At 42.5% G+C, this 12,515-nt stretch overlaps 1 non-coding gene across 1 annotated transcript; it reads right to left on the bottom strand.

Annotated features, from left to right (window-relative positions):
- Positions 1–11,355: 11,355 nt before the first annotated feature.
- Positions 11,356–11,462, bottom strand: LOC139903506 (small nucleolar RNA R71). Its single transcript, XR_011778321.1, has one exon. It is a non-coding gene; the product is annotated as a small nucleolar RNA R71 (small nucleolar RNA).
- Positions 11,463–12,515: the final 1,053 nt, after the last annotated feature.

The following is a 12,515-nucleotide window of genomic DNA, read 5'->3' as shown; positions in this document are numbered from 1 at the left end:
CTAACGTGGGTACGAGTCGCGTGATAGACTCTTTAATAAATTATCACACTTGTAAAATTTTGTTAATTTAGGATTGCTTGTTAGATTTTTTTTCTCATTTCTTTCATTTATGTTGCATGCATTTTAAAACCATAAAACCCATAAAAGTATAAAAAAAAAAAGCTGGGGACTGGATTGCGGCCGGAACACAGCGTATCCCGACCGCGATATGTTGACAGAAGTTGGAGTTCCAGATACAAGCTCGATCACGTCCGGGATCATGTTATCGCGACTGCAATTCGGGTTTAAACGAAAACTGAAATTAGGTATAGCTCGATCGCGATCAGGATCACCTAAATTTCGATCGCGATTCAGCCCCCGAACAAAATTTCTTTTTCTTTTTATTTGGTTTTCGATTTTCAAATTCACACACACACATACATGATATCAGCTAAAAAGTCACGTTTTCACCCCGGTATTAAGGTCCAAAAACAAGAAAGATTCGAACTTTGATGGCAAAATACCCATTTCGCCGGTTAGAATTTAAGAACAAGTAATTACAAAGACGGTGCAAAAAGAATCAAGAGAATCGGAGCCAAAACGAAGATTCTAGAGCAAAAACGGTGAAAGACAAGAAATCAAGTTACGATCCAGGGAATCAGCAAGCCAAACGGGCTGCCAAATGGCCTGCCAGTATGGCAAATGACCTGCCAAACGCCCAGATTAAACGACCTTGTTAAACGGCTTGCCTTAGCAAATGGGCCCTGCAAACGGCTTGCCAAACTGCCTGCCAGCCGTTTGCAGGCAAATTTTGTGCTTATTTAAAGGGTCTTTGTTATTCATTGCAATACATACTTCAATTCACTTCTTTCTCTCTCTTGTACAAAATTAGTCATACTCTCAAGGCCTTCCACTCCGTGCGGTAAACCTAGTACTCGGAGAAGAACGCCGAAGATTGTATTAGGAGCGGTCTGGAGTCTTGAAGTTGTCACTTTTGTATTCGGAACTCGTTTAATCTACTGGTATTTTTATCCTTTATCTTTATATAATGTCTTCTAACATTATGTTCTGTGATATTGTTGCCATGATTAGCGCGTAGTTATCTTTAGTGTATGCTATGATGTAAGCAGTTATAATGCCGAAATAATGTTATGGTTTGTGTATGTTGTTGAAATTCTTTCCGATTATGCTTTAAACTCAATCGCTTTTCCAACTAATAGAACGTAGTTATCGGCTCTGTTATTGGGAAGTCGCGAACCCCGATTCAGAGTATACTATCTGGGTCACCCCTTGGTAAGAGAAGTCTATCGGATACAATGTAAGATCGACTGAGGCACACTGGCTGTAGTAAGTATATCGATCTTTGGATTCCGACTGAGGACTCTTTCATAGTGAAACATCTTACTAGACCCTTAGTACATTGTCGGTCCCATACCATGCTAGTGTAGTCACCAAGCATATAAACTTCGTACGTGCACGCTGAAGCACAGCGGTTGTTGTAAGCTGTACCTCTGCTATGTAAGGCCATAGAAATCGATCAGTGTTGATTAGTACACTGCACCATAACGCGGTCTTAAGCATTGCACCCCACTTGAGGGATTCTTAGTTAATTAAGGAACTGTTTATTTAGACACATAAAGGATTGGACCGTTAAGATAACCGAACGTGTTCATGGAAGTCAGCTTGACTTGGCCATGGTGTTCTTTATGGTTAAACTCTTTTTAAGGGCCTAACTATCTTTTAAAACCAATCATTAACGAAAGCATTGAAACACATCACATCTCTCGAATATGGTAAACCATGTATTCTATTATGCTTAAGAAAGTTTAGACCATTGTGGAATGTTAATACGTCACCCAACCGAGTCGCTCAATTGGATGAGCCGTCTGAACGTGTATGCCTGTAGTCAGACTGCAAGGGCGTCGGGGTAAGGGACGTTGCTATCTATTCAGAATCTTCAAGCCTAATGCAGTACCCAGTGACATGTCTTATGACAGGGGCGTTTAGGACCAGTATAATGAATACAAGGCCTCTGCCTATTCATGAGCCAGCATTCCATAATCTCGGCAGAATAACTGATGAATTCATAGTATGCACTCACTTTAACCTTATTCGAATTAAGAATTTTATCGCATTTACTTTATCTGTCTTATAAATTAGAAAATCCTAAAATTAAGTAACCACTACTCCTTCATAACTATCTTAGGCTTAAGTATAGGTTCGATTCTACTCATATCTCAAAAATACGACTCTAGGTCATACTTCCCTTACTCATACTAAGGAGTAGTACGATTTAGGCCCACTAAATATAAATTTAAAACAGTACCCACCTCCTTGGCGGTTGATTCTGGCGTGCTGCGGCCTCACGACACCGCACAAATAAAACCGTTTGTTTCGGCCATATCAAGGGGGAGTCTAGTTTTTGGTGCCGCTGCCGGGGAACTGGTATCAGGCAATACTGCTCTCTATCAAAATTATTCACAAGCATTTAGTGGTGTCTAATAAAGACAATTATACACGGACTTGGTTGTTGGATTTTCCGAACAGTCTCCAATTATATTGGGACCAAAAGGATCCTGCCTCTCCGAAGTCAGCCTGGCCACTTAGTTTGTTGAATAGTTCGTGCGGAGCTCTGTTATCGAAATACCAGGAAAATAGTTGCCAGAACCAAAAACATATACAACCATAGGATAGTTAGTTAAGTTAAATTAGATTACCTTAGATTAGATTACCTTAGATTAGACTACCTTAGACTAGTTTAGCCTACCTTAGATTACTTTAGAAGTTTAGTTTATTTGATAAAATTAAAAATAAAAAGGCATACCCAGTGTATGACCCAAACCTGATCTAGACCAGGGCCGTTGTTATTCGTACCTGATCCAGACGCAATAATCTCTAAATCACGCAAGGAAGCATGAATCAAAAATCGAATGGCGTTACGCGTTACTTTAGCACAAAATACCAAACCCTCGATTAAAGGTCGAGGAGGACCGATTAGATTTCCAGAGATTCAAGGACACTCGTTCGAGTTAAAACATCATATCATCCAGCTCATCCAGAATAGCTGTCAGTTTCATGGATTACCGAATGACGATCCTAATTCTCACCTTGATAAATTTATATCTCTTTCGAACTCCTACAAACAGCCAGGGATAGGACAAGATATAGTCCGCCTATATTTGTTTGCCTATTCTCTTACTCATCATGCTCAAACTTAGTTCGAAGGGCTGGAAAAAGATTCCATCACATCATGGACGGAGATGGCTACTAAATTCCTAACCAAATATTTCCCTCCTAAACAAACTGTAAGACCCTATTTCTGTTTCTGATTTTGCAGTAGATCAGGACGCCGTCCAACCTTCGGGACGCTATCCAGCAAAGAAGGACAGGACACCGTCCAAGATTCGGGACACCGTCCAAACTGTCTGTCAAGCCAGCTGTTTTAATTAATTAAAAAGGGGTAAAATGGTAAATTCACTTGGATGCCGGTTTGGAGCCTTCAAGGCTGGTTCCTTGGTCATTTGTGGATGATATTTCATCCTCACAAACACTCTCAACCTTATTTAGAGAGAGAGAGGAGGGTTTTAGAGAGAGAGAGGTGGATTTGGAGAAGAAGGAGTCGGATTCTCGCAAAAGCTCGGGTTCTAAAGTTGTTCATCTCACTCCTAGCTACGTTGTGGTAGTATTGGTAAGCTCAAACTCTGAATTTCATTTGTTAGATTTGATGTTCAAGTTAGGGTTTTGAGCTAGATTGTTGTGAAACCTTTTTAGATGATGAAGTAGGTTCATGGTGACTTGTTAATCTTGTCACTTGGCGGGTTTTGGGTTGGTTGACGTTTTAGCGTTGATTAGGGTTTGATCTTGAGTTTAATCACTAGATTTAGTGATTATGGAAGTGTTGGAACACTTTTGGGTGTGTTTGGTTGCCTAATTTTGAAATGGGTCAAATTAGGGTTTTGGTGTCAAAATGGGTATGACACGTGTTTAACACTTGTGTTCGGGTTTGATTGGCGTGTTAGGACCATTTTCACTCGTGTTAGTGATTATTGGTTAGTTTGGGTGCGGTTTGTGCTTGGAAGTGCATTTGGGTCGGAATTGCACTAAGTGTCATATGGGTTGATTTGTGAGTCAACCCTAATTGTGTTGTTGTGTTTGTGATAATGGAATAGGTGCATTCCATCGGCGCGTTGCGGATTATTTTGGAAGCATTCATCAAGGTGACAAGGTGAGTGTTAATATCCTATGTGCATATGTATGTGTAGGATGGGTGCGGGTCGGGTGAAGTGGTTTTCCATTATAGAGTTCACTTCACATATGGGTGGATTGATGGACTTGTGTATAGGTCCAATTGGCATGGTTGTGCGTTTTGGTTGACCACCTTTGACGAGGTGCACACTTTGTGTGTACGTTTTCACATGAGCGGGTGATGTGGATTATATAACCCTAATGGCGAAGGGTTAATATTGTGAGTGGAATAATTATGCGTTCATGTTTATGGCGTATCTGTTTGTGGATGTTATGGTAGCATCGAGTGTGAACCACGAGCCGGTAGCACTATAAAAATAGATGTGAACCACGAGCCGGTAGCATCGAGTGTGAACCATGAGCTGGTAGCACTATAAAATGAGGCGTGAACCACGAGCCAGTAGCGTCGAAGTGTGAACTACGAGCCGGTAGCACTATAAAAGAGTATGACTCAAATACGTATGGTGTGAACCACGAGCCGGTAGCACCATAGCGTTATGGTTAAAAATATTGTGTTTGTGATTGTTTAGCATGTTAATTATTGTATACGTATAATGTTGTATCGTCGTGATGTAGCTAACCCTCCGAGTGTAGCTTATTGGCATTTGTTCACATTGTCGTTGGTGAACTTACTCATTGTTGATGTTGTTAGTTTGTTGCTTAGAGATCGTACGGTATGCTTAGTGTAGTTGCCTTATTCATGGATGCTTCGGTATGCGGTATTTGATATTTGTGTGGCGTGTCCATTTTATACATATATATGTATGTAGTATATTATCACTCACTAAGCGTTAGCTTACCCTCTCGTTGTTTACATTTTTATAGATTGCACGGATGCGGTGGCTCGGGTAAGCGCGGGGACTAGTGGACTTGCTTTTGGATTTGATTAGGATTGGGTAGCGTGTCCCCAATCCCATGCTCGGTCTATGTTTTTTTATAAACTAATGGGTCGAAATAGTCACTTGTGGTATTTTGGGTCGATGTGGGTCTGGTGTCGTAAAACTCGATTTTTATTGTGAAAAACTCTTAGTTTAAACTATTGTAATATATTGTGAAAGTGTTTTGGTTTAAAAGTTTCGGGAAGCGGGTTTTCGCCCGCGTGTGTTCGAAAAACTGATCAGAATGTTTTAGTACATCTGGACGCCGTCCCAGATGGCTGGACACCGTCCCAGTCTTAAGTGTTGGACGCCGTCCAAGCTTTTGGACGCCGTCCAGATCAACTGTTCCAGAATTTTTTTTTTTAGGCACATTTTCGGATGGTTATCGGGTTAGGTTTTTACAAGTGGTATCAGAGCATTGTCTAAGGGATTTAGGTTACTTGAGATAGGTGCCTAGACTTAGACTTTTGTGTGTGCTTATTTGTTACGGGACTTGTAGGATTACTGGTCGGAATGGGTTTAGTTAGTTCCTTGATTGTAGGTTGACTAACGTTTATATTAGTAATGCAGATATTATTAATATGCTATTGTGTTGCAATATTGATTCTTTCGTTTTGTTTTGTTTGTGGTTATGTTTGTTTATATCATCGAGCAAGGCGGTCGTTGTACTAACGAGTCGATGCGGCGTGTATGCGTAATAAGGACTTGCAAACCTTATTACGGGTGCAAATCGTGTCTAACGAGTGATGTACGACGAGTGTTTAGCAAGATGGGACGGTGTTGTGCGTGCTGTTTTATACATTCGTGGACTAATCGTTTTGCATTCTTTAGAATGACGACGTGAAACGAGATCGAGGCGAATGATGCGGAGTTTAATGCTAGAGTTGCGGCCGCCGTTGCAGAGCAAATGAGTGCGTTTCGAGAAGAAATGGATAGGAAGTATTCCGAACTTCAAAGTAGTGGTGAAATGGAGCGTTGTCTTAAGAGCTTCATGAGGACTAAACCCCCGATGTATGACTGAAATCCGGATCCTTTGGTAAGCACAACTTGGATCTCGGATGTTGAAGGGTGTTTTCGTACTATTGATTGCCCTCCCGAGAAAAAGACGAGACTCGCTACGAGTTTGTTGCGGGGTAGGGCGATGGATTGGTTGGATGGTAAGATTGATCTTGTCGGTGGCGAAACGTTTATGGCCTTATCGTGTGATGAGTTTAAGGAGGAATTCTTCGAGGAGTTCCGGACTTCGGCCGATTTGTTGGAATTGCATAATGAGTTGCGAAATTTACGACAAGGGTCTATGGATTTGAATACTCTCAAGACGACCTTTATGGCGAAGGCTCGTTTTTTCCCGGAGTATTTGGGGAATGATCATTTGTTGATGCAAGATTTCTATCGAACCTTGAATGATGACTTGAAGAGTAATATTAGCAGAGTTCAGGCAAAATCGTTTGCGGAGTTATTCGCCGCGGCTAGAGGTTTCGAGTCGTATTCACGATCGAAGAAGGGTGAACCTTCAAGGGAGAGAAGGGTTGTTTCTTATGGAGCTCCGAGTAAGAGGACTAAGGGTCCGAGTGTGAGCACGGGTGGTATGTGAACGGGTATACCGGATTCTAGTGCAGCTAGATGTTACAATTGTGGTGTGAGGGGTCACAAGTCTTGGGAATGTTCGGTACCCAAGGGTGAGGGCATGGTGTGCTTTAATTGCCAAAAAGAAGGACATCGTAAGTCGGATTGTCCCAAGTTAGCAGGGACGGGTGCGGCAAGGAGACGTTAAGGTACGTTTCATTTTAATAAATATGTCCTTTGATTATTTATTATGAACCGTTGTGTTTGAGTTGATTAAATGCCTTGTGTTGTGCATATTGATGTTATGGGTGACGTTCCTAATGGAAGTACCCTATGGTGACATTTGATTGTCGGGCGAAGGACTTAAGACTTGGGGCAACCAAGCATTCCTTAGTATTTGGGAAATGTTCTACCAAGCCATGGAAATGGGTTTTGGTGTTCGGTTGTTAAGCGCGTGTTCGCTTTTGTGTTGAGATTGATGAACCGTGAGGTTCGTCGGGGGGTTGGAACCCTTGAGATAGAGTGTTTTGGATATCGATGTATGTTGGTAATGGAGCCAACATGACGCGACATTAGGTGCCTCTTTTATACCTACTAGCGTGGTGTTCGACTCCGATGGTGTTGCGGTTACATTGTGCTTAGGGTACTGGAGTGAAACCCTTAAGTACATGAGTGAGTAAGTGGAAGTTGACAAACTAAAGCAATTGGACGATTGCGAGGGTATTTTTTTGTGTAATTTGTGGTGCACTTTTCGTTCGAAAGGTTTTAAGGATTGGTTAAAATCCTTCGTATGCTCAAGGTTGGAGCAAGATGTGGTGATGGGTCGTGTGAGCCTAATTGTTGGTAAGGTCTACCTTTGGTAGCATGGTACGGTTATACGAGTTGTGGATATTGGAATGTAGTTCCAAGTGGGGGAGTTACACTCCCGCACGAGGAAGTTTTTAGTGTGAGATTTCGGATGATGCTTTTGGTAGATCCAGAAATTTGGTCGAGACACAGTTTGGGTCGATTTGTGGTAGAGTACAATTTTGGTTAACTTGTACTTATGATATTGGATTTGTAAATTATCACTGAGGTGGTATGTTGGTGAATCTCGTTGAGAGATAATGGACGTGTTTGGCGAGAAAGGTAAAATCCCTCGGTTAAGGGATGTGTGTGAGTCGGGTTCTCTTTTGGAGAATTATTGTTTGGTACCTATGTTCGATATAGGTAGTTCTTGCTCGATTGTGGATGGTTAGTGGTATCCGCTAGGGTTCACTATAGTGTAACAGAACGTGATGTTGCACTACTCGTTGTTTGAGGCCGAAAGTGCGTATGTGATTGATGAAGCATGACCTTCGGGGTCCGCTGACTTCATCGTGGTATTGATGAATGATGAAGCATGACTTTCGGAGTCCGCTGACTTCATCATGGGATTGTTGATTAATGAAGCATGACCTTCGGGGTCCGCTGACTTCATTATGGTGCGGTTGATTGGTGAAGCATGATCTTCGGGTCCGCTGACTTCATCATGGTTGTTGATTGGTGGAGCATGACCTTTATGGTCCGCTGACTTCATCATGGGAGTATGCGATTGGTGAAGCATGATCTTCGGGTCCGCTGACTTCATCATGATTGAGGTGATATATCGGTTAAGCATGACTTTCGGGTCCGCTGACTTCATCCGGTGTTGAGATTGGTGAAGCATGGCCTTCGGGGTCCGCTGACTTCATCAGGAGAGTAGTGTTACGTCGGCATGGCATAACATTATCGGGAAATGCGAGTACCGGTGGGAAATTAGAGTACCATTCTTGAGTTGTGTTGTGGGAACTATCGGTTGTTTTATACGCCGACGGTGAGGTCGTGAGGACCGTATGGTGTGATTTGTGATGCGATAGCCGTGTTTTGCTCACATGTTGTCACGGGTGTGACAATAGCCGATTTTGTACACCTTAGGACTAGCGTTGCCATAGTCGTTCTGGGCGCTTTTGGTTTAAACCGTTTGTTATGATGTTACGATAGTTGTGTATTGGTCGTACTGCGCACTACAAAGGATGTTAGTGATTGGTGTTATTCGTAACGATTCATTTGGATCGGTCTTCAAGGTTTCGGATTGTTGACTTTATGATTGAGACTTGGTTGCTTTTAGCATTGTACTTGGTAATGGTACGCTAGAGGTTTGATATCTCGGTTCGAGATTTGGTTGAGTTTTTCCCGATGTTAGGGAATGAGCATGGTTTTAGTGCTCGGGATTGTGAATTGATAAATCGCGTGTGACGATTTAGTTGTTAAAGGCGATTCATTGGGAAGGATTGCTTAGGAAAGTCGGATTGGGGCTATGTTTGAGGACCGTTGAATGAGGTCTGTTCGGTTACGTGTTGCAGATCGCGAGGACGCGATCGTGTTTAAGTGGGGGAGAGTTGTAAGACCCTGTTTCTGTTTCTGATTTTGCAGTAGATCGGGACACCGTCCAACCTTCGGGACGCCGTCCAGCAAAGAAGGACGGGACGTCGTCCAAGATTCGGGACGCCGTCCAAACTGTCTGTCGAGCCAGCTGTTTTAATTAATTAAAAAGGGGTAAAATGGTAAATTCACTTGGATGCCGGTTTGGAGCCTTCAAGGCTGGTTCCTTGGTCATTTGTGGATGATATTTCATCCTCACAAACACTCTCAACCTTATCTATAGAGAGGAGGGTTTTAGAGAGAGAGAGGTGGATTTGGAGAAGAAGGAGTCGGATTCTCGCAAAAGCTCGGGTTCTAAAGTTGTTCATCTCGCTCCTAGCCACGTTGTAGTGGTATTGGTAAGCTCAAAATCCGAATTTTATTTGTTAGATTTGATGTTCAAGTTAGGATTTTGAGCTAGATTGTTGTGAAACCCTTTTAGATGATGAAGTAGGTTCATGGTGACTTGTTAATCTTGTCACTTGGCGGGTTTTGGATTGGTTGACGTTTTAGCATTGATTAGGGTTTGATCTTGAGTTTAATCACTAGGTTTAGTGATTATGGAAGTGTTGGAACACTTTTGGGTGTGTTTGGTTGCCTAATTTTGAAATGGGTCAAATTAGGGTTTTGGTGTCAAAATGGGTATGACACGTGTTTAACACTTGTGTTCGGGTTTAATTGGCGTGTTAGTACGATTTTCACCCGTGTTAGTGATTATTGGTTAGTTTGGGCGCGGTTTGTGCTTGGAAGTGCATTTGGGTCGGAATTGCACTAAGTGTCATATGGGTTGATTTGTGAGTCAACCTAATTGTGTTGTTATGTTTGTGATAATGGAATAGGTACGTTCCATTGGCGCGTTGCGGATTATTTTGGAAGCATTCATCAAGGCGACAAGGTGAGTGTTAATATCCTATGTGCATATGTATGTGTAGGATGGGTGCGGGTCGGGTGAAGTGGTTCTCCGTTATAGAGCTCACTTCACATATAGGTGGATTGATGGACTTGTGTATAGGTCCAATTGGCACGGTTGTGCATTTTGGTTGACCACCTTTGACGAGGTGCACACTTTGTGTGTACGTTATCACATGAGCGGGTGATGTGGATTATATAACCCTAATGGCGAAGGGTTAATATTGTGAGTGGAATAATTATGCGTTCATGTTTATGGCGTATTTGTTTGTGGATGTTATGGTAGCATCGAGTGTGAACCACGAGCCGGTAGCACTATAAAAATAGATGTGAACCACGAGCCGGTAGCATCGAGTGTGAACCACGAGCCGGTAGCACTATAAAAATAGATGTGAACCACGAGCCGGTAGCATTGAGTGTGAACCATGAGCCAGTAGCACTATAAAATGAGGCGTGAACCACGAGCCAGTAGCGTCGAAGTGTGAACCACGAGCCGGTAGCACTATAAAAGAGTATGACTCAAATACGTATGGTGTGAACCACGAGCCGGTAGCACCATAGCGTTATGGTTAACCATATTGTGTTTGTGATTGTTTAGCATGTTAAATATTGTATACGTATAATGTTGTATCGTCGTGATGTAGCTAACCCTCCGGGTGTAGCTTATTGGCATTTGTTCACATTGTCGTTGGTGAACTTACTCATTGTTGATGTTGTTAGTTTGTTGCTTAGAGATCGTACGGTATGCTTAGTGTAGTTGCCTTATTCATGGATGCTTCAGTATGCGGTATTTGATATTTGTGTGGCGTGTCCATTTTATACATATATATGTATGTAGTATATTATCACTCACTAAGCGTTAGCTTACCCTCTCGTTGTTTACATTTTTATAGATTGCACGGATGCGGTGGCTCGGGTAAGCGCGGGAACTAGTGGACTTGCTTTTGGATTTGATTAGGATTGGGTAGCGTGTCCCCAATCCCATGCTCGGTCTATGTTTTTGTATAAACTAATGGGTCGAAATAGTCACTTGTGGTATTTTGGGTCGATGTGGGTCCGGTGTCGTAAAACTCGATTTTTATTGTGAAAAACTCTTAGTTTAAACTATTGTAATATATTGTGAAAGTGTTTTGGTTTAAAAGTGTCGGGAAGCGGGTTTTCGCCCGCGTGTGTTCGAAAAACTGATCAGAATGTTTTAGTACATCTGGACGCCGTCCCAGATGGCTGGACGTCGTCCCAGTCTTAAGTGCTGGACGCCATCCAAGCTTTTGGACGCCGTCCAGATCAACTGTTCCAGAAATTTTTTTTTTTTAGGCACATTTTCGGATGGTTATCGGGTTGGGTTGTTACACAAACCAAACTAAAGAATGACATCATTAATTTCAAACAAAGTTATGATGAATCTCTTTACATTGCATGGGAGCGATTCAAAACCCTGCTGAAGAAATGCCCTAATCACCAGCTAGAACGGTTAGCCCAAATCTGTACCTTCTACAATGGCCTTACGGTAAATCATAGGACGACGATCGATGCAGCAGCTCAAGAGAATCCGATGAACCAAACCGCAGACTAAGCATGGGAATTGCTCGAGAACATGAGAATGCATCATCATGATTGGAACAGTGGTGAAACAACTTCATCATCTGCCCCACTCTCTACGCTTAACAATCAAACAGAGGCCATCAAATCCCTCACGGATAAGATGGGATCTCTCGCTAAACAACTCGTAGAATTGAAGACGCAGCCGCAGCAGGTCCACCAAGCTAAGGCTAGTGTTAATTGTACTAACCCGCAACCTACTGAAGAATATCAAGTTGAGTACGAAACCCCTGACAGTTCGGTCTGTTACATTCAATATCCAGCTCGTCCACCAAATCCAGGATTCAATCAACAACCTAGGGTTAATCAATTTCAGCGAAGCAATCAACCTTTTCACTATCACTACCCACCTTATCTAGATTGATCTACGATCAACCACTTCCACTCGCTGGTTCACCAGTCAAGGAAAATTCCCCTACCACCCAGATTACAAAAGCAACTAACCCCACTCTCGGAGCTGATGATCAGTTGACTCAGTTCATTCAAGGACAACAATAGCTAAATCAGAGAACTGCAGCTAGGCAAGATCAGACGGAGATACTAATGAGAAATCAATTGGCTCTACTCAAAAGTCTAGAAATGCAGCTCGGACAATTATCACAACGCCTTAAAACCCAACCGCAGGGAAGGTTACCAAGTAATACTATCCAAAATCCCCACATAGGAGAAGCAAAGAAATGGATTCCGTAATCCCGGAGGAAGAACCACGGAGAAGGTCAGCTAGGCTCAAGAACAAATCGACATATACTCAAAAGCTAACCCCTGAAACTCCAGTTCGTGTACCCTTTCCTAGAAGGCTACAATAAGAACCATCCAAGCTTGATTCCTTCAAACTTAATGGAAGATTCCTGGACACTATGTCCAAAGTCCCCAACAACAAGAGATACATCCGAAGGCTTCTCTCTAAAAAGGAGAGGA

The sequence above is a fragment of the Rutidosis leptorrhynchoides genome, chromosome 3, assembly GCF_046630445.1.
Source record: "Rutidosis leptorrhynchoides isolate AG116_Rl617_1_P2 chromosome 3, CSIRO_AGI_Rlap_v1, whole genome shotgun sequence".
Taxonomy (NCBI): domain Eukaryota; kingdom Viridiplantae; phylum Streptophyta; class Magnoliopsida; order Asterales; family Asteraceae; genus Rutidosis; species Rutidosis leptorrhynchoides.
The sequence above is the reverse complement of the archived record's forward strand: the minus strand, read 5'-3'. Positions and strand labels throughout refer to the sequence as shown.